The sequence below is a fragment of the Carica papaya genome, chromosome 4 (assembly GCF_054855325.1).
Source record: "Carica papaya isolate Zhongbai chromosome 4, ASM5485532v1, whole genome shotgun sequence".
Classification (NCBI taxonomy): domain Eukaryota; kingdom Viridiplantae; phylum Streptophyta; class Magnoliopsida; order Brassicales; family Caricaceae; genus Carica; species Carica papaya.
In genome coordinates this window covers 16,940,731-16,965,057 of record NC_142312.1, presented here as the reverse complement: position 1 = coordinate 16,965,057, position 24,327 = coordinate 16,940,731, and the positions used below count along the sequence as shown (strand labels likewise).

The 24,327-nt window shown below is 35.2% G+C and overlaps 1 long non-coding RNA gene across 2 annotated transcripts in view; it reads right to left on the bottom strand.

Moving 5' to 3' along the window:
* The window catches only part of LOC148266335 (uncharacterized), a 48,960-nt gene extending 25,079 nt beyond the window's left edge, over nucleotides 1-23,881 (bottom strand). The window contains exons 1-3 of one of the 2 annotated variants that reach the window (XR_015818473.1): nucleotides 23,547-23,881; nucleotides 23,402-23,480; nucleotides 21,540-21,762 (exon numbers count right to left, since the gene is read on the bottom strand). This is a non-coding gene — a long non-coding RNA (uncharacterized LOC148266335). Of the gene's footprint in view, nucleotides 1-21,539; nucleotides 21,763-23,401; nucleotides 23,481-23,546 lie in introns of those variants that run through there. The other variant, XR_015818474.1, reaches the window with a different exon arrangement.
* Nucleotides 23,882-24,327: the final 446 nt, after the last annotated feature.

The following is a 24,327-nucleotide window of genomic DNA, read 5'->3' as shown; positions in this document are numbered from 1 at the left end:
ATTCTCACATTTTATTTCCATTTACATGTTCACGTTTACTTATTATAGAGTTTCATTGTGTAATGGCATTTTATCGATACCATTGAGAACATTAAGAATCATCTCTACCTTGTGAATATTATACACTAATCACTTTACACTTGAATCCCCATTCAACATACGATAATGGATACCACTAAACACTTTATCAACCATGTGTGGTATAGGACTTCCAACCACGCTTGACTAGGTTATATCCATGGGTAAAGTTCACCACACTCTTTTGTAAAAAATTGGCTACATATACCCCCTCTCTCTCTCATACTTACTAAACGAATTTTCTCTCCTTTATAAATTCTTTTATGACAACCCAATCTAAAAACAAAAAAACATAATTATCCAATCTCAATAGTTATGAATTCTGGTGACATTATCTATATAGGAAATATAGCTGAGATTACTCAATTAGTGTACCCAAGTTTTCATACACTTTAACCATCATGTATAATTCCAACAAATAAATTATGTTTAAAACTCTAGTCTTAGCATGGTTATAAAAGTAAATGTTAAATCTTTAGAGATTCTCCAAATAAGCTAACTATAATCGCGTTGGTCCTGCATACTTGATGTCTTTTGATAGGAATTTGGAAATTCTTGATTTGTTCCTTAATTTATTCTAAAATCATAAAGAATAATGAGCTACATAATGCTTAGCAAGATCAATTTAATATTCCAACCATCAAAATTTAAGTTTTGTGAAGCTAACCCTTGGTCCCCCTTTCGCTATCTCAATCCAGTTTAACTCACTCAAAATTTCCTCATACTTACTCAAATCTTACACCCATTCCAGTAGGAGTCTTAGGATACCCTAGTTTCCTTCTCTCTTCTTTTATAATATCCCATTTGTTTTCTAGACACACATCACAGAATGGTCTTTCCCCTAATTCTCAACCTACTGTACATCTCTAACATTTCCAGAAATTTATTTATCATCTAAACATAATGTAGGAATTCAACCATGTACACATCGGCTGTAATTGGCCACACACCCATACTCATTCCTGATTTGATTTAATATATTACACATAACTTGAATAAGAAAATCACTTTTCGACCTCAACAGGCCACCCACACACACTTGAAACCTGGGAGTTTCCTCCCCAATCACACTAATAACAATACGCATTAAAGAAGTGGTTTTCATAGTATTTAACTACCCCTTATTTGGCCTAATTTGGCCACCACTTGAAATTCCAGAGTTTCCTCCCCAATCACACTGGTAACAATATGCACTGAAGGTGCAATTTTCATAGTATTTAACTGCCCTTTATTTGGCCTAATTTGGCCACACACACACACACATGGTGGGTGGTCTATGGTAGGTATATAAACTGATCGTCTTTTTCACCCCTTAAACCTGTTCGAATAAAACCTAACCTGTATTTTATTGTTTTATTTTTCCTTAGCTTACTCATATAATGTAATATTCGAACCTTTTGTAAAACTGAATTCTATTATAAAATGTATCGAAGTATTTCAGGAAAGTGTTTTCTTGTAATTTGCATTTAGATATATATTTTAAATTCAAAATTTCAAGGAAGAATCACAAAACAACTCACACACACACATGGGTTCTTCCATTGCCCCCAAACTGCAAACAAGGCTTATGTGTGCGAATGTTTCCCGCACACGCCCATTCTCAGGCAACACTTATGTGCAGACATGCCTGTCAAAACTCCCCTAGTCGTGGGCTCCTTAGTCTCGTGGGATTTTCACTCGCGAGCACCCCCACAGGCATGCAAGTCATTTGTCACAAACTATTCACCGACGAGGCACCACTCACACCAGCATCCAAGGCTCCATAGGTGAGCTATTTTCTTCTCTCGCTAGGTTTCAGTCAGCCAACCTTCCTCTTCAGTTCTGTCTGCCACCTGAAGCTTCCAATGTATGCATCGCATGTCATCCGAGGGCCAAGGATTGCTGTGATCGAGAGGTATAAAATGTTTTTTTCTTTCTGCTTTCTTCTTCAGTTCTTAATTCCTTCGAGCAAATAGAAAAGAGAGAGAGAGAGAAAAAGAGAGAGTAGAAGCTGAGTGTGCTAGTGCCAACCAAGAGTAGGAAACGAAGCGTGCTTCAGAGAAATGACTTATTTTCCTCCGAGGTGAGTATTTTCTCTTTTGTTTAAGTCAATTAACTCTTTTTCTATTATTTATTCATTCTTTTTTACACACAAATAGAAGGTGCCTACATTGGTCACCTTCATGCGCAACCCTTTAACATCCAGAGAATCTGGTATGCTCAATTCAAAGATCTCCATGTCCTCAAGCAAAGAGAATATCTTTCTCCGGATGTTCTAATTTTAGGGTTTCTAATGACGACCTTCATTGATTCAGGAATCGATTGTGGGTACCAGATGATCATGAACTTAGATAGGAAATACTTAGGGAAGCTCACTCTTCGAGATTTATTGTTCATCCTGGGAGCACCCAAATATACCATAATCTATAAACTCGTTTCTGGTGACCAGGTATGAAGAGGGATATTCTTGCCTTCATATCCCTTTGCCTCACTTGTCAACATGTAAAGTTGGAATACTAGAGGCCGGGTGGCTTACTTTAGCCCCTTTTTATTCTAGAGTGGAAATGGGAACATGTCACTATTGACTTCATTTTAGGCCTCAGCTGAACTAGTCATGGACATAATGTTGAGTTATCATTGACAGGTTGATGAAATCAGCTCATTTCTTGGCTATAAATACCACTGATCCTACTAATCGTCTAGCTGAGTTGTACATTCAGAGATAGTTCATCTCCATGGCATTTCAATCTCTATTATATCTGACTGTGATCCTTAATTCACCTCGAGATTCTCGTCCAGTTTTTAGGATACTCTAGGCACCTTTTTTTTCAGTACTACCTTTTACCCACAGACTGATGAGCAATTTAAGAGAATTATCCAAACTTTGGAGGACATGCTTAGAGCTTGTATGATGGATTTTAGAGGTAGATAGGATAGACTGCTTCTAGCAAAGTTTGCTTACAATAACAGTTATTACTCCAGCATAGGAATGGTACCTTATGAGGTGTTGTATGGCAAACCCTGTTGTTCTCCTTCTTATTGGGATGAAGTTGGGACAAGACCATATCAGGGTTCTGACTTAGTCCAAGTGACTATTGCTAAGATTTATTTCATTCGACGGAACCTTCTCACTGATAAAAGCCAACATAAGAGTTATGCTGATAACAAGATGAGAGATCTTGAGTTCAATGCAGGTGATAACGTGTTTCCTAAAGTTTATCTGATTAAGGGAGTTTTGCAATTTGGGAGACGAAGGAAATTGAGCCTAAGTTTCATTTGACCTTTCCAGATTTTAGAACGGGTTGGCATTGTGGCCCCTTCCACCTTAGTTTTCTAGCATCCATGATACCTTTCATGTTTCGATGCTTTGGAAGTACTATTATGATCCCTCATATGTCATTTTCTACGAGCTTCTCACATTGCAACCTGATTTGGCCCATGAAGAGTATCTGGTTCGCATCCTTAATTGTCAGGATAAGGTACTTCGTTCTAGAAGGATTCCCATGGTCAAGGTACTTTGCCAGCATCACTTTCCTCAAGAAGCGACTTAGGAAATTGAGAGTGACATGAAAAACTTGTACTGAAGTTTGTTTAGAGAGTTCTTTTCAAATTTGGTAAAAAAAAGGAGATTGTAATATTCGAACATTCTATAAAATTGAATTCTATTATAAAATATATCGAAGTATTTCAGGAAAGCATTTTCTTGTAATTTGCATTTAGATATGTATTTTAAAATTCAAAATTTTAAGGAAAAATCACAAAACAACACACACACGCGCGGGTTCTTCCTTTGCCCCCAAGCCACGAATAAGGCTTATACACGGGAATGTTTCCCGTACATGCCCATCCTCAGGCAAGGCTTGGCCATAGGCATGCCCGTTGAAACTCCCCCAAACATGAGCTCCTCAATCTCGCAGAATGATAGTGCCTAGAAACGATATCATTATCACCTAATTTTGGGTTGTTAAACTTGATGGTATGCTATCTAATTCGAACTATTTCTATCTTGCAAGACAAGATTTTAGAACGAAATGTGGAAAAACAACATTAAAAGAGGAAGAGTTCTTGAAAAGAGTCATCAACCCAGAAACAATCCTTGGGTAAGACTTAGGTCCAGCAGACAGATAACTTAGCTTTGGGTAAGGTTTGGGTAAGGTTAAGAGTCGCGCACAGCAGCAGATTTAAATTAAAATGTGCATTTTCAAATATGAAATAAATATCACTCAAGCCAAGATCTGGGACCGAAAATCAAGGGAAAAATATTCTAGAAAACGTGGGATAAGCCAAAAATCAAAGAAAATGATCATAATCAATAAAAGAAAAAAACCCTAGCCTCCTTTCTATAAAGATGGTGGTTACAAAGCAAGTTCATCATCTACCTTCTTCCCGATGTTGCTCACAGCAACAACTACAGATTCCGCACCCTCTTTTCATCTCTTTAATCTTCAAGAACTTGTTTTGTCTTAAAATCTACCATGAGTGGCTAATGTATTTCTTTTTCCTAATTGATAGATCTAGCAAACTCCAGCTATGTATTTATGAAATCTAATCGAATTAATTTGAGTTTTGTTTCAGATATGGTATTTATTTACATCTTGCACCTATATATATTTATTATTTTGAATCTATTTGAATAGGACCCATCGTACTAGGAGAAAAACTGCAAGCAGCTAGCCGAACTCCTCAAATCCGAAATTGTTTGAGTGGTTACAGCACCTAATATAGATTAGTGCCGCACTGAGAAGGTAAGCCATCTAGTTGACTGGTTCATGCAAATGAATTTGACAACTTGAATCACGTCATTTTAGCTCTTAAGATCATTAACAAGTTAAATTCTGTGAACGTTCCCAAGACTACTTGGCAACAAAGAACCAACTAACTAACGTTTCTTAGTTAGTTTCATAATAAGGAAGGATTGGTTGTCAGAATGTTTTTGACAACTATAGTTGATTTTTCATATTTTAGATAAAATGAATCCTTGCATCTATGATCAACTATAGATGGCCGAGGAATGCGCCTTGAGGTAGTTAGCAGCAGCGCCTACCAACCAGCAGCCCCTCAGAATCACTTGTTTAGATCTGGATGTAGCTTTTGAGCTGAAATCTGGCTTAATTCACTTGTTGTCCAAGTTCAGAGGTTTAGAGAATGAAAACCCATACAAGCACCTCAAAGAATTTCATGTCATGTGCTCAAGCATGAAGCTGCACAGAGTGTCTGAAGAGGGATAAAATTGAGAGCATTCCTTTTTTCTTTAGATGATGCAGCCAAGGATTTATTGTTTTACTTGTCTGCAAGCTCGATCACCATATGGACAGACATGATAAAGTTATTCTTAGATAGGTTTTTCCTTGCTTCTAGAGCTGCCGGGCTAAGGAAGGATATATGTGGGATAAAACAAAGAGATTCAAAAAGTTTCTATGATTATGGAAAAAGATTCAAGCAGTTGTGCACAAGTTGTCCACAACATGATATCTTATAACAATCTCTCATTCACTATCTTTATGAAGGACTGCTGCCCACAAAAAGAAAAATATTAAATGCAACAAGTAGTGGTGCCATAGTGAACAAAACATCTCAAGAAGCTAGAGAATTAATAGTTATCATGATCGCCACTTCGCAGCAGTTTAGGAACACGCAAGACATCCTAAGAAGGGTGAATGAGGTAAGAATTTCGTCTCTTGAATCTCAAATTTCATAACTAAGTACTTTGGTGCGAAATATGGTTGCAAGTAATACACAACAAATTAGAGTGTGTGGAATTTATACGCAATTTGGACATCTTACTGACAAAATGTTCTACACTTGAAGAAGATGATCAATAACATGTCTATACAATAGGAGAATTTTTCGGTCAAACACAAAAGAGATATAACTAATTTTTCAACACTTATAACCTAGGATGGAGGGAGGGATCATCTTAACTTTGGCTATGGAGTAAGGCAACAAAGTTTCCAACAATACCAGCCAAGACCGCACCCATAATAATAATTAGCACCTCCAAAACAAGGTATGTCTCTTGAAGAAATTGTTAAATCACTTGCTACTAACACCCAACAATTTCAACAAGAAACAAGAGCCAATATTCAAAATTTGGAGACCTAAGTGAACTAGTTATCAATATCTATGAGTAGACTGAAATCCCAAGTCAAATTACCATTCCAAACTAAGGTCAATCCAAGACAAAATGTAACTGCTATCATATTGAGAACTGGTAAAGAGTTGCTAGAAAATCCCAATTGGGTAAGCCTTGGGCAAGGCTTATAAATAGACACAAAATCAAAAGTTATGGTTGATGGCAAGATAGATAGAACAAAGCTAGACTCTAACCAGCAAGCATTGTTCATAATCCCTCCATAACTTCCACAAAGATTTGCATAATTAAGGAAAGAAAAAGAAGATAATGAGATTTTAGAAACTTTTCGCAAAGTCAAGGTAAACATTCCTTTACTCTTGTAATAAAGCAAGTACCTCGATATGCCATGTTTTTAAAGGAGTTATGCAGCAATAAGAAAAGGTTGAGTTGTAATGAAAGGGTAAGTAACATTTCAGCTATAATTTAGAGGAAACTACCTCTAAATGTAAGAAGTAAAGTATGTTTGCTATTTCTTGCAAGATAGACACTTTAGAAATAAAGAAAACCATGTATGATTTACAAACATCAATATATGTCATACCTTTGTCTATTTATTCAAAGTTAAATGCTGGTCCACTAAACGAAATAAGTGTTATAATTTAGCTAGCTGATAGATCCATTATTTATCTTGAAGGAGTTCTAGAGGATGTGCTTGTCAAAGTTGATAATCTCATTTTTCCTGTTGATTTTTATGTATTAGATATGGAAGATGATAAATCATCTAACCCCTCTGACATTTTGCTCAGAAGATCTTTCTTTAGTGCTACCAAGACAAAGATAGATGTGTAGGAGATGGTACACTCACTATAGAATTTTATGGAGAAATGACAAAATTTAATGTTTAGGATGATATGAAGTATCTTAGTGATGTGTCTTGTATGTATGAAGTGGATATTATAGATCCTTTAAGTAAAAAATATTTTGATTCAAACCATGATTATAAGCTAAACATTATGCTTTATAATGATTTTAATGTGGATAGCTTGAAAATTTTAGAAAATGATCTTGTTGCTGAAAAGAATCCACAAGATATGGTGTTCGAATTGGAGGCACTTAAACTTCAAACGAGCAATGCATCATGTGTTGACCTTCCTATTTTTTACATAAAATGTCTATCTTCTATTCGGTAGGCACCAAAACTGGAGCTCAAACTGCGGCCTGAACATTTGAAATATGTGTTCTTGGGAGGATAGGAGACCCTTTCAGTTATAAGTTCTAACGATCTAAGCAGCCTAGAAGAAGATAGACTGATTAAGTGCTTAACAACTGACAATTTCTAGCCTAGGACATTAAACAAGAGCACTCAATAGGAGGCAACCCATTTATTTTTCTCTTTCTTTCTTTTCTTTCGAATTTATTAGTACTAGTGATTTTAATTTATTTGCAGTATTTTTCTCTGAGTTAACATGAGTTCTATTGTGATAGAGTGCAGGAACATGCCATTTAGGTGCTGGAGTAGAAAAAAAGTCAAAACTCTGGAACAACTGAACAAGCTTTGCCCAAGGCTTGTGTTTGGACCATAAGGCACAATCGTGCATTATTAGTAGAACACTTATGCATGGGAGACACGACCATGTGTCATTCCCCACATAATCCTTACCCAAGGCTTATATCACCTGGTGCCCATTTTAACCTTTTAAAAACAAAACCTAAAATCCAAAACCCTAACAACCCCACTCATCATTTTTAGCGGCGCCACCCTCTCTTTCTTTGACGCATTTGCTCACCCAAATTGAGCGCACATCAACACGCTCACGCAACCGATGACCATCAAGGGAGTCTTTTTTCCTTTCTCTTTTTCTTTTCATTTTCCTTTCTTTTTACTGTTGTTTCCTTATTAATTTCTTTTTCTATTTTCTGCACCACATACTACTTATCTTGTATCACATTAAGGGAAATATATCCACTAAGTGTGGGGGAGTGGTTAGCACTTGCATTAGGCTGTGAATACATATTGTCACATATCCTTATCCTTGCCCACATCACACATGTTCTTCATTTTGCATCTTAGATAGCTAGTTTTTGTTTTGCTTTTTAGCATCTCATTCTAGATATTTAGATCTTGCCTAATTTTTGCCACACCACACATACGTATACCTCCAACAATTTTTGCTCCAATCATCATAACTATCTTTATTATTCTTAAACAACTCAAATGGGATATTTCAAAAATTGAATTGCACTTATCACCATATCCTAGGAACTACAGCTTGTTTTTCATCTTTTCATATCTTTTATAGTTATATTTGGTTATGTATTTTAAACATGACTTTTATGGGGATTGCCTATTCAAAAATTTAATTTTCTCTTATTTTTAAGTGAATGTTAATTCTTAAAAAGAATCCTACTACAACTTATCCATCTTTATGTACCTATAATTCTATGGTTCACGTCTAGGACTAAAGCACAAAAAAAAAAAACCTAAGGTTTGGATGAATAGAACAAATTGGCTAGCATGTGATGGGTGAGATGGAGCGTAAAACACACTCACTACCAAAAATACGTTTAAGACAAAAGTGTGAGATGGAGCGTAAAATACACTCACAATACTTGAAATCAATACTAACTAAGTAACTAGGTGCATTCATCACAAATGTTTGCCTTTGCATCAAAAGGTTACTGACATATCAAGCAAAAATATTAGCCACTAATATATTTATGTTTTTAGCATGAACAAATTGCATGAAATTCTTATTTTTGGACAGGTTTGGTGGATGTTCTGTTGGGTATTGGTTGTTCCTCTCAATGAAACTTTTTGTGTGATAAAATTTATAAGTTTCTCTTATGTCGTGTTTGGATATTAGTCAACTGGTTATTTATTAGTGTGGTTCCCTAAAACTCATCCTGCAGACCACTAGTTGATGGTTATTTTTATAACTCGATGATTGAGATGTAATAGACGAATTGTGATCGAATTATAAGGAATATATGGGTTAAAAGTGAATGGTTGAGTGTTAGAGACTTGTATTATGTAGTGCTTGAGGGAAAGCACAAGATAAGTGAAGGGGAGTTTGATAGTACCTACAAACAAAACTATTATCATTGTTAAACTTGATGGTATGCTATCTAATCCGGGCGATTTTCTATGTTTTATTGCAGGATAGGATATAAGGACGAAACGAGAAAAAAAAACACGAATAGAGGAAGAGTTCGTGAAAAAGTCATTAGCAGATAAACAAGCCTTGGGCAAGGCTTGGGTCCAGCAGACAGATAACTCACCCTTGGGCAAGGCTAAGAGTCGTGCACAGTAGAAGATGTAAATTAAAATGTGCACTTTTCAAATATGAAAAAATATATAATTCCAGCCAAGATCTGGGGCTGAAAATCAAGGAGAAAATATTCTGAAAAGTTTGGGATAAGCCAAAAATCAAGGGAAAAGATCCTAATCAACAAAAGAAAGAAACCCTAGCCCCTTTTCTATAAAGATGGTAGCTGTCAAGAAGGTTGATCATCCATCTTCTTCCCAATGCTGCTCACAATAATAGCTGTAGATTCCTCACCCTATTTTCATCTTTTTTCATATCTTTTCTTCTCTTTAATCTTCAAGAACTTGTTTTGTGTTAAAATCCACTATGAGTGGGTAGTTTATTTTTTTTTCCTACCTGATAGATCTAGCAAACTCAAACAATGTTTTTGCAAGATTTAATCAAATTAATTTAAGTTTTATTTTAGATCTGGTATTTATTTACATCCTGCACCTATATATATTTGTTATTTTGAATCTATTTGAATGAGGCTCATCATACGAAAAGAGAAACTGCAAACAACTAGCTAAACACCTCAAATCCGTAATTATTTGAGTGGTTCTGGTACCTAGTAGTGATCAGCGTCTCAGTGACAAGGTAAGTCATTTAGTTGACTGGTTCACGTAGATAAATCTGACAACTTGAATCAAGTCCTTCTAGCTCTTAAGCCTGTTGACAAGTTAAATCTTGTGGATATTTCCAGGACTGCTTGACAGTGAAGAACCAACTAATGAACGTTTCTTAGTTGGTTTAGGAATAAGGAATGATTGGTTGTCAGAATGTTTCCAACAACTATAACTAATTTACCATATTTTAGATAAAACGAATCCTTACATCTATGATCAACTATATCACTGAAGCTAGCTATTTCATCGACTAGGAATCCTTCTTATAATGGATTTAGTTTCTAATTTACAGCTAAAAGTTTGGTTTATATTACTTTGTTTATTTCCTATTTCATATTTTGCATTGGTATTGAATCTATAAAAACCCATCTTTTATTTACTTTTTATTTGTTTTTCAAGGAAGAAAATTGGTTTTCAATTCCTTGTGGATTTGACCCTTCTTACCACTACTATAGTATTATTTTATTGGTTAATTAAGAATTTATTTTGGTGAATTCGACACCTATCACAAGATTTTTACTCGTGGGCATCCTCGCAGGCATGTAAGTGGCTTGTCATGAACTGTTCACCGACGGGACACCACTCACACTAGCTCCCAAGGGTCTACAGGTGAGCTCTTTTCTTCTCTCGCCAGGTGTCGGCTGACCAGCCTTCCTTTTTAGTTTTGTCGGCCACCAAAGCTTCCAACGACCTGGATGCATTATATGTCATCCGAGGGCCAAGGATTGCTACGAACGGGAGGTATAAAATGCAGTTTTCTTTCTGCTTTCTTCTTTAGTTCTTCATTCCTTCGAGCAAACAGAAAACCAGAGAGAGGGAGTGAGCAAGAGAGAGGAAAAGAGAAAGAGTAGAAGCTTAGTGTGTTGGTGTGAGCCGAGAGCAGGAAACCAAGTGTGCTTCAGAGAAAGGACTTCTTCTCATCCAAGGTGAGTTGTTTCTCTTCTGTTTGAGTCTATTGGCTCTCCCTTTCTGTTGTTTATTCGTTCTTATTTACCTAAAGCTCATTCTGCAACTAGAACAAAGCCAAGCCTAATTGTTCATGTAAGCATGCTACTCCTCTTTAATTCTTGTTTCTTTTAGATTATTTCTTCAATTTCTAGTTTTACATTAGTTCCTTTAAGTTCTAAGCTAAGTTTAAACCGAATCCCTATAAGTAAAATACCTGAAAACTGTAATTACACAGCAACCATCGCACAAGCGTGTTGCTAGTTATTCTTGCTGCTTTTTAGGTTGATTTCCTCATGTGTTTAAAGTATCTAGACATTCTACTTTAAGGTAAGATTGGTGGTAATTAGTTTCTATAAGCATTTGGTTTTATAGATGCATGTTTAGTTACTGTTTAACTAATTTTGAGAGTGTGTGTGTTTCATGCAAAAATTTGATGATTTAATCTTGTTTTTTATGATGATTTCAATGTAATTTGATTAATGGATATTTGTATGATGATTATAAGTTGATTTTAGTTGCTAAAATGAAAACAAAACGAAAATTGATCAACAAACAAAGGCTCGATGCCTCTATCTGCGTTGCCCAAGGACCAACGTACTGGCTAAAGGGGTAGGCATGGGCAACTTTGCACAATGGTGCACATGGGACACTGTCCAAGCCCCCAAAAGTGTCGGGACATGTCCCCTAATAGGCTGCGTACGTACAACACACTGCGCATAGGCGAAGGGTTCCTGTCGGGCACCCTTCTTGCACCGAAAGGACTTGCGCGAGGCATTGCTTGTGCCTAATGATGTGGTGCATGCGCATACGGATACACGCCCAGGTAGCCACAGCGCCGAGGCATGCACCCCACTAAAAATCTGCTACATTCAACAAGTCGTACAGGGCACGGGCACTACCAGGCGTGCACACGTCGAGAGTGCCACGAGCCAAGGCACCTTTTGCTATGGGTGTGGGCTTGCAAGATTTTACCTCCCTACTGCTGGTTCGAGGGCAAACCATCCAAAACGTAAAAAAAGAAGAATTAGATTTTGTAATTCTGAAATTAAGTTCGAAATTGAAACGGTAAAATAAATAATTAAAGTAAGTTTGAAATGAAAAATGGTAAAACAAAATAATTGAGATTAAGTTCGAAAAAAAAAATGGTAAAATAAAGCAAGTAGAATTAAAAGAGGAAATGGCAATAAAATATGAATTTTAAATGAAAAAAAAATGAAAGAAATCAAAAGGGAAATCTAAGGGAATTTGAAATTGAATTTTCGAAAATTGGAAATCAATTTAGAAATTGACAAATTCTGAATTAAGAAAATTTAATAAGAAATTTGAAGAATAGGAAAGTAAGGAGATTTTGGCTAAGTTTAGAAATTTGGTAAAATGTTTGTTTCGGGGGAAAAGAGAGTTTTGATTAACCTAGGTCTAGGCTTTGGTCTAGGTTAGATTTAAATAAAATAAAGCACGTCTGGTGTCTAATAAGACATAATAAAAAAAGTTATCCAGTTAAATCCATTTATGCTTTTATCTAAGAGGGGACATCTGTTGTATGTATATATGCTTCTGAACATGTGAATGGGTTTCTACGTCCCCACGTGGATGAAGGTTCAGTTCAACTGGATATTTTGGTTCATTGCTTGTGCACAGGGAGTGGACGAGGTGACTAGAGTGGTTGAGTGTTCTATTTGTATATACATTTTGTTATCTGCATCCCCATTTACGGTGTTATTTGGTGTATTCTACCCTCCTAGGTATAGGTTTAGGCAGTTGCGCGCGTAGGTACATAAACAATATAACATAATTAAAGATTAATAATGTTGTATTAAAACTGTGCCGAAAAACAAATCAGAGTCTAAGTCTGGGTGCATGAGTTATCGATCTGATTTGGTTTCGTTATTAGATTTGATGCGGTTTGATCTGTTTTGTTATGATGCCTTTGGGTAATAGTATGTTTTGCATGATGATTTTGGTTTGGGTTTTTTAATAATATGAAATATAGAGAAATGAAACAAAATAAACTAATTTGGTAAGTTATATGAATAATTCACTGCTAAATACGTATTTGTTTTCAAATTGTATGGCTTAATTACTCCGTGTCTTACTGAGTTTATAAGAACTCAACCCAATCCAACCCGCTTCCCAGATGATGACTATAAAGATATCCCTGATGATGCCTATTTGGACCTGTTTAAGGATGCTTAGTGGGAGCATTGGAACACCTTCCTTTTTGTATTTTGTTTTTAATAGGCTAGATTTTTGTAAATCCATAACATTTATATATAGGATTTGACAGCCTAGTGGCTTAGTACACTATTATTGTAATTAATGTAAGGGATGAATATTCCACATTTATTCTGTAATGCATTTTTAGTCTACTTAGTTAGAAGTCAATGCCTAGTTGGCATCAAGACATCACACATAAATTATGAATAACTCATTTTTCCCCCCACCAAACCTTAATTTCATCACAACTATCCCCCTCTCTTATTTGATCAGATCTTCTTAATCATCTAACTCGTCACAAATTACCTGAAGTTATATACTCTCTCATAAAGCTTATTTCATTTATGTTAACCTGACCAAAACTTTCTCCATAGGATTTAACTTACCTTCTCATACTGTCTGATCATACTCGTATACCCTCTTTTTATTTTATACCACTCACTACTCCCAAAATTTGTTCTACCATTTTATTATTGATTTCTAAACTTAGTGACAATCATTCTAGGCCTATCTTGCTTCAATCCTCATTTCTTAATTCAAATAAACACCTCATAGTAGAAACTCCCTTCAATTTGACCACTAGATTCATTCCCTAAAAAACCACTGTTGTAGTGTCACTTGAAGACTCCTCTCTCTATTCCTATTTTCAAATATGTTAAACAATAGTTCTTTATATCCTTCTGTATCTTAGACTTAATCAAGTTTCTCTTAGGGCCTTAATAGATTTGTTAAATGGAAACTATTTAATCGTAGACTAGCTCTAATGATGTGATCCCAGGAGCCTCAAATTTAATTCTAATGATGCAATCCTGGATCAAAGAGGTATCACGAGGTAATCAAGATTCCCCTAAGGTGATTACCCATGAGTCTATAGCTGTACGAAAAAAAAAGACGTGCAGCACGCACGAGCAAGCACAGGGAGACTGGATACACACACTGCACAACACCTAGATGCAAATAATGCATGCACAAGAAAAGGGAAAATCCTTTACCCGCTAGGATTCTCGAAGATCCCGTTCTAAAAAGGCAAGACATTACATATTTGAATTATTTCCAAATAGGGATTATTCCAGGAAGTGGGTCAATTTTGTTCAAATGAAGCTTAAGGCCCAAATGAAATTAAAAGGCTTGAAAAATTATAAGGAAGCCTAACCTGAGAGGGGACCAAACCTTGGTCCAAATCGAGGAAGCATCAAGGCCCACGACCCCATTATATCACGCTAAAGGCAAAAAGGCTGGCCCATGTCGTGCCTTGGTAGGCTTTTATCCACACGCATAAAAGAGTATCCAAGGCGTGTAGGCCAGCAACAACCGCATGCCACAACAACATGCATGTATGCGGATCAGCCCCAGTAGGACACGAGTGAAAAAATGTGCATGTACAGGCGGAACCAATCGTATGCATGGAGCAAACTGCATGAATGCTTAGACCTTCCAAGCGCCAGGCACACTTAGCCAGTAGGTGTACACCATCTGCACGCACATGGATAACATGTATGTTCAATTTGAGTCTAATTTAGACTCCTTTTGCCTTTCCTTCTTGCCTTTTAATTCTAACAGTGATTTCTACTCAAATTAAAAGAATTTTTTTGCATAAAAACTAAGGAAGATTGGCCACAAGGAGAGGAAGAATTTTGGTAAAATTAAATTAGTTTATTTTATTAATTTTTTTTAATTTTTAGATTAGAGTTCTTTATTTAATTAATTTCAAGCAAGAGTCCTAGTTCAATTAGTGTTGAAGACTTCAAGTAGGAATATGTAATCCTACTACAATTCAGATTAGAAAATAATGATCTATATAAAGATCTTAGTCCTTAGGTTATAAATACAATTCAAAAGATCAATAAAATTAAAATTTTTGCTTTTTTAAAAAAAAAATAGCTTTGTTAATTTTTGTGTGTATTCTTCATGTTCTTCAAGTTAGGAAACTTTCAAAAGTTTTGTTGAGTCAGAGAATCAAGATTGACTTATCGATTAAGATGTGACATTTTTTCTTTTTTTTTTCTAATTATCTTGATTATTGCATTCCACATTGGTGGGTGAAATTATCAAGTGGGGGGTGGATTAGGTGGTTAAAGTCTTCTGATTATATGTGGTGTGAGGTTTTAGAAGTATTACGATCCTTCTAAGTCCCTCCCCTATCATCTATTCAATTCTCCGGGTATATCCTGACCTTATTTGACTCACTAGCATGCACTAAGTATTTTTTAGGTCACTGGATCCTTGCACTCACAACTAGGTAATTCCACACATTTTTCACAACAATTTTAGGAAATTAAGGCTATTATTGCATGCAAGGATTCACATATACAACATTTTAAATTTCGGCTATGAAAATCAAATTAAACTCACATTTTGTTCCTAAGTGATGATATTTTATGATGATCTTATCTCTTCCTAAGTTCTCTGGCATCAGTGGCAGTGTCCTGGACGAACTACTTGCAGCTTCCTCTCCCCTTCATCTTCTAAAAATTGTTTCTCTGTTCCTTCTTCAGTGGCTTTTCTGCTCTATTACTCTCTGCTCCCTCTCGGTGCCCCCCACCCCCCTGCCATTTTTCCCTTTCATGTCCTCTCTCCCTTCCATTAGGGTTCTCTCATCCAAATAGTTGAGAAAATGAAACTTAATAGGGGTTGTTAGAACTCTACGAAGTCAAGAATAGATCTGGACCGTTGGCTTCCTTCTTTAAAAAAAAAATTCCCAAATTTTCCTTTTCTTTTTAAAATCTTTACCACCTAAGCCTTACTTTATTTTTGTATTGCCCTTTTTCTTTCAACCTTTTGTTATATTTAAATTTTTTTCCCATTAAATCTTTATAAAAATGCCCCGATGTTCACCATTCAATCTTCAGGATGGTACAAACTATCCCCTTAAAAAAACATTGATCCCCCAAATTTGCACTACCAAAGATTAGAAAACTATTATCCTTATTGATTTCTGAATGACTCCTTCACAGAATGGTGAGATTATATGTAACACCCAAATTATTTTTTTTTTTTGTATTATTTTTATTTTTATTTTTGTATTTGAATTTTTAAGATATTAATTTAATTTAATTTAATTTAATTTAATGAAAATAAAAATAAAAATAATAATAAAATTGGATAAAATTATTATTTGGATTTAATTGAAATTGATTTTAGAAAAAAGGGGTGAAAATTTAGATTCTGGGGGTGTTTTTGAAAAGAAAATCGGAAACCAGGGGTCAAAATACAATTTAAAAAAATTGTGCCACATCAGCGACCACGTCAGCAGCCCCGGCCAACCAGGACACGCCGGGTGGCAAGGAAACGCTGACACGGGACGGGCCACATGGGCGATACACGTGCGCGCGATCGGACGGCCCAGATCTGTTCCCGCGTGCATGGACGGCCCAAATCAAATGTGCGCACGGACAGCCCAGATTTCACGCGTACGGACGGCCCAGATTCAATCAGGCATGGACGACCCAGATCGCATCGCGATGGATGGTCCAGATTTAATCTCAAATAAATCGTGATTGGACGGTCCAGATTTAATCTTGATGGACGGTTGAGATTAAAAGGCGAAGGGTATAAATAACCCAACCCACACCTGACCACAAAACCATAGCCACCAGTGCCTTGCCGGAGAAGAAGAACCAGACGCTGGAGGAGCCGGCCGCCGCCACCCGCCGCCGCACCGGAGAATTTTTCGACCGCCAATCGAGATTGACCGGAGCAAAACATCAAAACGCGACTCACGCTGGAGAAGTCGTCGCACCCGAGAGCACCGCCGCCGGTATCGGTAGTGCGTTTCAGTTTTTCGAGATAAAAATTCAAGTAAATTAGGGACAGCACGTAGGCGCACTGTAGAGCCGATTTCAGACCCCAAAATAAGTAAGGACCCCTCACCCTATTTCTTATCACGGTATTAAAGCTTAATAAATAATTAAATGGTATTTTGAGACTTTATAGATGTATAATTGATTGAGGTTGCCAATGGAGCCCGAATCTGATACATTGTTGGTCAGTTGTTGTTTGATCTATTTTCCAGTATTAAATGCAATATGATATTTGATGTATTTATTTTATGGTCTCATATGCATGAATCATAGTTTCTTTTATTATGGTTTGTATTATGTTGAACCCGATCCTGTGTTGTCTTGTTTGGCGCCAATTTTTAGTTTACATGTTTGTGTACGATTGGATGATTGAGACCAGGAAAAATGGAAAAAAAGATATGTGAAGTGATAAACGGATAATGTGGACAGCCTGACTAGATATCTTGGGAGATGGTGGACGAACTGGGTCCGTAGAGAACCCTACCGGGAACGTGGTCTCTCATACCGGAGGAGGTATGGAGACCTTATGTGTTTTAGCGCGCATACCGGACGAGGTATGGGGACGGCCCGTTTCACCCTCATACCGGATGGGGTATTGAGGTTTTGGCTTTGGCACCCATACCGGACGGGGTATGGGGACGGCCCTGGAATCAGGTTATTAATTTTAATAGTTCACATGTAGCGGGGACCCCCTATGGATCCCCATGGATACTAGTAGGCTGGTAAAAGATGAAATTTATTGTCTGATTATTGAAGTGCAAAAGTAGGACATGTGTTCTCTTACAAAGTGTATATGATTTTATGATGATTATCATGTTATCATTTTCATAGGTTATTTTCATGAATCTCACCGAGATAAGTGGACAGCAAAGGTTTTGATGTTAATAAATGAGTTTGTTATAAATTATGCTCCATTGGTCGTTTTTGTTTTCTACCGATCTTTACTTCTGTGGTAGTGAGATAGTGTGATGTCTTTACTGGGCTAGTGTTGCTCATTCCTTACTTAACCATTTCAGATCAGGAAGACGTGGTTCTCGAGCCCGTTCCGCAGGAAGACAGCGAGTTAGACGCCTAAGGACCTTATAGCTCTATTTATATTTTTTATTTTGAATATCACTTTTAATTAGCTTATTCTTTCATGTTTTGAGTACGTTTTTGGTTATTGTGTAAGAGATGTTAATCAAAATTTTTATTACGCTTCCGCATTTAAGATTTTTAATACATACATCTTCATTTAAATTTCGGGGCCGTTACATTATAATTTTGTGTCTGTATAAGAGAATAATATCTTAGTTTATGTTGAATTTCTAAATTTCTTACTACCTAATATCTCCCATTAATAACTTAGGTAATTGTCATTACATTTAGCCTTGTTTAGAAGCATCATGGCTTGTTTAATTCTCACTCTAAAGAGTCTTTTATTATACTACAAATTTTATATTCCCAACAAGGATGAGTTCATAATTACTTAGATGACCCCGACACCATGGTAGGTTTGCCTTCTTTCAAAATTTACCTTGGGAATTTTTAAAAATGTTTTACTATTCAATACTTTTCTTCTTTATTCAATGATTTGTTGCCTAAGTAATCTAACTATTAGTTGTGTCATGTTGTTATTTTAATTCCATCAAAGCTTGGATGACATCTAAAACGCCTCAATACTTTATTAGACTTTCATAAAATCTTTTAACATTTAAGCAAGCAGTTATGAAATTCATATCTATTACTAAAAATCATTAGGAGTCCTTATTAGAGGGGTCCAATAATAGCTTGGCTATGATTGATTATATTATCCATTTTTTCTTCTTTTAGAATTAGGTACTACACCTTTGGCTTTTTAAGGTTTCAAAGTGATTATTCTTACGTATGGCCCTAAGATATGATTTTTGTCTTTGTCGTTTTATTGATTGTTCCTTTGTTGATTTGAAAAGCATTCTTTCATCCATTAATTCCTTGTTTGATGGTGTTTACTTTAAAGATTCATCTTGATATATTTGTATAACATACAAATTTTCACGTCCAAGTTGGGGATAAGGAAACGATATGCAGGGTTATCACACAAAGGGTTTGTTGTTAGAATATATCTCCAAGAGAATTCTCTTTCTTTAGGAATTTAACTTGTAAAGAATAAAGTCTTTTAATACAGGATCTTACTCAAGTATGTTTATTTCTTTGGATGTTTGGTTATGTTTTGAGAATAGCCCATTATGTCTAATTGGATTATTGAAGGTTTGGTTGGGTTAAATGGATAATCTAAATTTAATAACATTCATACTATGTTGAGAAATCTTTTTCAGGGAGGTGGAGTCATGATAATTTGATCGAAATAGATCTTGTAGGATATTTTGATGTACTACCTTCTTTATCTACTAAGCAAGGTTAGTCAAATCTAATGAACAAGCTTTTGTTAATAGGTTAGGAACATTTGAAGGTCTTCCTGGATGAGAGATAAATGAGGTGGTACTCTCATATTGAAAAGCAGTCTGCGGTAGTAGGTGGATCACAGGGTTCTTACTATCCTAATTTACTTATATGTATTCGTAGGTGTTTTGGGGGGGGAAGCATTGGTCATCGTGCACCTCCTACGACTTGATCAGAGTCAAGACGACCTCTTTATCCTTGTTATTATCCTTGTATGCAGCTCTTAGTTATACATATGTCGAACCACTAGGGATTTTTAGGGAAAAACTTTTTAGAGATCCATCTTATACTTACCTTTTTTTTCTTTTAGCTTTACATAAGTTCCTTACTTGCCTTGGTGTCCTGCCAATAGGGGGTTGGTTAAGTATAGACTATGTTTGCGGTTATTCATCCTTTCTAGTTATCTTCAGAGTGAAATCACACCCTCTTTGATTCTAATTTATTAAAATCAAATTTATTGTCAGTTAGGTTCTTTGGATCCTCTAATCCTATCTCTTATGTTCATAATTGCTTTAAAGGAAGTTCCCATAACATCTCTTAAGGTTCATCTTACTTAACTTCCTCATATTCTAACCTTCATAAAAATCCTAAGTCTCATGTAGAAAAAATGTTTCCTAAGATCGTGTGCTTTGATATCAACTGTGACAACCCAGTCTAAAGAAAATAAAATTATCCAAACTCAGTAGTTATGAATTCTAGTGATAACATCTATATTGGAAATATAACCGAAATTACTTAACCAGTATACCCAAGTTTCCATACACTTCAACCATTATGTATAATTCCTGCAAATAAACAATGTTCAAAACTCCAATCTCAGTATGGTTATAAAATAAATGCTAAATCTTTAGAGATTCTTAAAATAAGCTAACTATAATTGTGCTAGTCTTGCAAACTTTATGTCTCTTGACAAGAATGTGGAAATTCCTGGCCTTGCTCCTGCTTAACTTGTTCTAAAATCATAAAGAATAATGAGCTACAAAATTCTTAATAAGATCAATTTAATATTCCATCCATCAAAATTTGAGTTTTGTACAACTAACCCTCGATCCTCCCTTCCCTATCTCAATCCAGTTTAGCTCACTTAGATTTTCCTCATACATACTCAAATCTTACACCCATTCTAGTAGGAGTTCTTGGAATTCCCTGTTTCCCTCCCTCCTCTTTTATAATACCTCTTTCTTTTTTCTAGATACATATCATAGAATGGTCTGTCCCCGAAATCTCAACTTACTTTACATCTCTAACATTTCCATAAATTTATTTATCACTTGCACATAATGTAAAAATTCAACTATGTACACATCGACCATTATCAACCATTCATTATAGGAATTTTTTACTTGATTTAATATATTACATATAACTTGAATTTAAAAATCACTTTTTGAACTCAATAAGCCACCTGCACACACTTGAAATCTGAGAGTTTCCTTCCCAATCACACTGGTAACAATACGCATTAAAGGTACGGTTTCCATAATATTTAACTACCCCTTATTCGACCAAATTTAGCCACCATTTGAGACCTAGGAGTTTCTTGCCCAATCACACCGATAATAATAGGCACTGAAGATGCAGTCCATTGTATTTAGCTACCCCTTATTCGGCCTAACTTGGCCACACACACACACACACATGGTGGTTTATGGTATATAAATAAATTGATTGTCTTTTTCACCCCTTAAACCTGTTCGAATAAAACCTAGCCTATATTTTGTTGTTTTATTCTTCCTTAGCTTATTCACATAAATTAAGAATAACTCATCCTCCTCCCTCTCCCCCCCCTCCCCCCCTCACTAAACCTTAATTTAATCACAACTATCCCCCTCTCCTGTTTGATTAGATCTTCTTAATCATCTAACTCTTCTCACAAATTACCTGAAGTTCTATACTCTCTCATAAAGCTTATTTCATTTCTGTTAACCTTGCCTAAACTCTCTCCATAAGGTTTCAACTTACCTTCTTATATTGTCTGATCTTACTCGTATCCCCTCTTTTTATTTTATACCGTTCACTATTCCTAAAATTTCTTCCACCATTTCTTGTGACGTCCTAATGCCAATCAGGGCACCAATGTCCAACAGAGCAAACATAAAGTAAAACACATACATAGCAGTGGAATTATACATCCCAATACAAAATACAAAAACTGTATATTGAGACATCAGATTAGTTGCACTTATATACAAATAAAGAGATAACCTATACAAGAAAATATACTAGCCTCTAAAGTTCAACAAAATACACGGTCTGCTTCTATAACTAATCTTCTTGAAAGGAATCTAAGTAACATTTATCAACATACTCATCAAAATCTGCATTTGTAGGAGGTCGGATTTGGGTGAGTTCCAATACTTCGTAAGATAAACAATATTAAAGTCACACAAATATGTTTTGAAAACATTTTCTTAATGCAAAATTTAAATAAAATCAATGATATATCAATAAAACAATAATTCCATACTATACAATTTTCACAATAACAATGCAACCATCACTAGGCCCTCATTACCATATTCAGTGTGTTTACATAACTCATTCAATTGTCAGTGACGCTCAATACTGTATTCAATGAGTTTACATAATACGCACACACACTCATGACTAGACTTGTCTTTGAAATTTTATTACCGGTTATTAAATATAATTTATATTTTACTGATTACAAACGTACACGTGTAGCTGTTTACATTATTTTCATGGAGGACATCAGGTCACCAACTAGCTAAGGGTGGAAGTAGTAATTAATCAATTACAATGCAATATTGTAAAAGAATACATACAATCACTCAGTACTCTTAGGTCGTTATTATTCATGTTCTTAAACTATACGACCATAAATAACAATCAGTTCAGAGTCCTTGACTACTGAACCTGGTCTCAAACTGGAATCCAATATCACACATAAGGCTTAGTGCTTCCGTATTAACCTCAATATCTCTCCAAGAAAATTAATGCATCGGATTTAACTAGATACTTTGTGATTAATATTTTAGACTCTTTAATAATTTTTTACTTGAATTTTATATTAATTTATCCTATAATTACTAAAGTTTTAAATTATTATTAATTATTTACTTAGATTTTTAATTTAGATTATTTGGTTTTACTTCAATTAAATGTTATTATTGTTAATTTTAACATTTTAATTATTTTAGTATTGATTTTATTCTTTTTAATTAATTTTAGTGTTCTAATTATTTATACTTTTGTTTTGGTGTCTTTTAGTTTATATTATCTAAATTATTATTTTTTATTTAAATTTTATTTACTTAACATTCCCACTATCACATTAATCTTACCCAAATTTCCATTTCATTGACACTTTTCAAGTTTCCCAAATTAATATTCCCATTTCCATTCCAATTAAGTACTTTTAATTTCCAAATTTATTCATTTTATTATTTCTTTCCCAAAAGCCCAACGTGCTTGACAGAAGCAAATAAGCCCCTGTCTTCGTCCCTTTTTTCCCATTTTCTATTTCCAAAAATAGCATTCATCATCTGTCACATTCAAGTATCAAAAATCGCATTAAGATCAACTAAAAACAATCTATATAATTTATCAAATACATCAATGAAAACACTCACCCTTTCCAGTTTAAAACCCACTTCATTTTGACTTTTTAAAGAAAATTACCGCATGAAATATTATCTACAAATTCCATACTAGTATTATCTAGAATATCACCCAACTTACTTCAAGGAAGATCATAATCTGGTCTCAAAAGTATGAAGAGAATGATTCTGAAATGGAAAACTGCTCTGCAACTTGCCTAAGCAGTGTTGCAGAACCAAAAATGTAATTATTTTTTATTTTTTTGTTAGATTTTTTATCTTAAAAGCTGTCTGGCTTCAACAATTGATTCCTAATCCTCTTAGCAACTTAATTTAACTAAAACCTACTTAAAATTACAAAAAGATTGAAGACAGAAACTAAATTTGACAGGTTTACCTAAATAGTTCGCGGGTGGAAGAGCAGCAGCAAAAAGAATTTCCAATTGCAGCTTACTACGATTTTTGGGTTTGAGGAGCTGTCAAATTGAAACTTAGATACTAAGGGATTAGAAGAAAAATAAGTTACAAAGGAAGGAACTTACCTAAATCAGAACAGAAGGAGAATACGCACCAGACCTTCCCTTCGGTACAGGTCTGGTCTTCTTCACTCTGCACTCTTCCTATATCTCTCTCTCTAACCACTCTGTTTCCTTCAATTTTTGTTTTTAGTCGAATGAAGAAGAAGGTCAATTTGAGAGTTTTAAATGGGATTTCTGGATCAATTCTAACCGTACATCTTCATTAAGCACATCCTCATCATTGCTGTACAAGAATGGCCGACAGCAAAGGAAAAAGGACGGACGGAGCTTGTCATCTGCCCAGCCAGCTGAATTCCCTCCGTCAGGTGGCCAAAACGCCTTTTTAAAGGCTGGGTGAGTGGTTTCCTTGTTTTGTTATATATATACATATATATATTATATATATATATATCTATATGCAGAGTTTAGTTTAATTAGGTTAGTTTTTTTTCTAAATTAAATTAAACTAAAGTAAAAAAAAAAATAAGGAAATAAAAATATAAAATTCTTAAAAATATATAAATATTGAAAAAACCTCATTTATTAAAACTTTTACAAAAAATTTTTATAGTGGTGGTTACCCCCCCCCCCCCCCCCCCCCACCTACCCCTCTCCCCAAATAAAATTTGTCCTCAAAATTTGAAATTCTACTTAAATAACTCTGAATACAAATCTCTCATAGCACTTTCAACCTTCCAGGTTGTCTTTTGAGGAAAATGGTGTCGTCATTGTACTTTAACCATAGAAATCTTTTAAGATTGCAGTACTCTACAAGTCAGGTTATAGTGCTAAAGGCTCATAAGAG